Here is a 2,500-nt window from a genome sequence, read left to right on the forward strand (position 1 = left end):
ATGCCCTTAGATGTTCTGGGCCGCACGCGCGCTACACTGAAGGAATCAGCGTGTGTTCCCTGGCCGAAAGGCCCGGGTAACCCGCTGAACCTCCTTCGTGCTAGGGATTGGGGCTTGCAATTGTTCCCCATGAACGAGGAATTCCCAGTAAGCGCGAGTCATAAGCTCGCGTTGATTACGTCCCTGCCCTTTGTACACACCGCCCGTCGCTACTACCGATTGAATGATTTAGTGAGGTCTTCGGACTGGTGCGCGGCAATGTCTCGGCATTGCCGATGTTGCCGGGAAGATGACCAAACTTGATCATTTAGAGGAAGTAAAAGTCGTAACAAGGTTTCCGTAGGTGAACCTGCGGAAGGATCATTAACGTTCCGGAGGTCCTGCTCTGCGTCTCGAGTCTTTTGGACGCGCGCTCGCAGCAGTCGGCGACTGAATGGACAAAGAAAACAGATACGAAAGTAAAATGGAATTGACGGATTATATCCCGCATGTACTAATACGACGACGCGCGTCGAACGCCGCGCGCCTCTGCGACGACCCGAGAGAGAAAGGGAAGCCAGCAGCAGAGCGCCGTCGGCCTTTTTCGGTGCGGTCGGCGTCGTGCGAGCGGGATGGAGGAGGAGAGGATTATCCGAGACTCTCTCCTTAAGCTTCGTAGCCGCAACCGGCGTCGCGTCGCGTCGCGTCGCGTCGCGCGCGACCCGTTGAGGCTCGTTGCGCAAATTGCGAAATTACATGAATGCGATTCGGAGCAGAAGACGCTTTCCCGATCGCGCTCTTGCCAAGCGCAGAGTTACGATCCGGCGTTAAGCGCGTACCGGTGGTAACCTACGCCCGTCCGTGCGTCCGCAACGCTCGTGAACGCGCCCCTCCCCGCACCGGGGCAGCGGTCAGCGTGTTTGTACGCGAGCGCGCGGCTATCGGACGAACGGGCGAGAGGACGGATCACACCCGATCAAGTCCGACGGTTTCTTCAAAGAACATTCCGCCCCGGCTCTTCCAAATGTTATATATTATTATATTATATATACGGGGAAGAGACGCTCCGATCGCGAAACAACTTTTGTGCCGTAGCCTCCCCAGCGGTGGCGGCGGTCCGCGCGCGTGCTCGGACGCGCGCGGCCAGGCTGATCGAAGGGCCAACGATTTTATCTCTCTCTCTTCGGAGAGGAGACTAAGATGGATGAACGAAGCGTTCGTTGAACGCAAGAATTGCAAAACGATTACCCTGAACGGTGGATCACTTGGCTCGTGGGTCGATGAAGAACGCAGCTAATTGCGCGTCAACTTGTGAACTGCAGGACACATGAACATCGACATTTCGAACGCACATTGCGGTCCACGGATACAATTCCCGGACCACGCCTGGCTGAGGGTCGTTTTAGTACCTCGAAACTGCTTGCGCCTTTGCGCGCCGGGCCACCGTGCCCGTTCGCGCAAACGGTGTACGAGCGATAGTTGGACGTTCGCCCGAGACGAGCCGTCCCGAGAGGCGGCCCCTTGGCGTCGTCTGAAATAACACCGAGGAAAAGGAAGAGTGAGAGCAGCGTACGCACACACGCAGTAAGTAAAGATAGGGAGCCTGCGCGCGCGCGCCCGGAAACTGTCGAAGGAGAGAGGGAGTAGAAGACACGCGCACACACGTTGCGTTATCCCTCTCGCGGTCTCCCGGTGCGCCAGCGCGCGCTCGCGCCTCTTACGCGCGAGTCTTGGTGCGCGCCACCTTCCGCGCAAACGGTAGGAGAGAACCGCGGCGCGTCGTCGCCCGGCGGTACGCGGAGAGAAAAGAGCGAGAGAGCCCTCCTTAACGCGGGTGAATCGCGAGCCGACCGCTTGTCCGAGTCCACGAAATTCTCGAAAACGAATATAGGGGACCGGCACGCGTCGTCGTGTACTCGTCGAATCCGATTCGCCCCGTCGTATCCCATATCCGTGCATAACACACGATATGCGGAGAGAAAATTTGAAGGATGTGGGTGATAGAGATGTACGTGTACGCGCACACTCGCTCGCAATGTATCTCGCGTCCCCGGCGATCGAAGATGACGCGATCCGCGCCGATCTTATTCGTTGTTTGCAAGCAGACAACTCGAACGAGATTCGATCGGCTTACATTTCCTCCTATTAGCGGCTGCGAGCCGCGCGTGGAAGAATCGTTGTCACAAACAACACGTCTCCTCGCCACTCCTCCGAGTACAATGCGAAGCCGCTGTGCCGGCGCTGCCGCTCTCCCGACGCTCGCTCTCTAAGTGAGAAAAGAGCCGGCGGAGGAGGCGGCGCGGCCACGGTTATCGAAAACTAAACTCTTTGACGACCTCAGAGCAGGCGAGATTACCCGCTGAATTTAAGCATATTATTAAGCGGAGGAAAAGAAACTAACTAGGATTTCCTTAGTAGCGGCGAGCGAACAGGAAAGAGCCCAGCACCGAATCCCGCGGTTCCGCCGCAGGGAAATGTGGTGTTTGGGAGGATCCGCTTATCCCGAGGTGTCGCGTCGCGT

General features: G+C 57.6%; 2 non-coding genes across 2 annotated transcripts in view; both read left to right on the top strand.

The window, feature by feature from the left end:
• The window catches only part of LOC138943711 (small subunit ribosomal RNA), a 1,921-nt gene extending 1,555 nt beyond the window's left edge, over positions 1–366 (top strand). Inside the window, exon 1 of the ribosomal RNA XR_011448537.1 lies at positions 1–366. This exon is cut by the window's left edge and continues 1,555 nt beyond it. This is a non-coding gene — a ribosomal RNA (small subunit ribosomal RNA).
• An 858-nt stretch (positions 367–1,224) lies between these two features.
• LOC138943729 (5.8S ribosomal RNA) lies at positions 1,225–1,379 on the top strand. Its single transcript, XR_011448547.1, has one exon. It is a non-coding gene; the product is annotated as a 5.8S ribosomal RNA (ribosomal RNA).
• Positions 1,380–2,500: the final 1,121 nt, after the last annotated feature.

Source organism: Polyergus mexicanus, unplaced genomic scaffold (assembly GCF_030449975.1).
Source record: "Polyergus mexicanus isolate NDT 795.1 unplaced genomic scaffold, iyPolMexi1.0 SCAF_34, whole genome shotgun sequence".
Taxonomy (NCBI): Eukaryota; Metazoa; Arthropoda; class Insecta; order Hymenoptera; family Formicidae; genus Polyergus; species Polyergus mexicanus.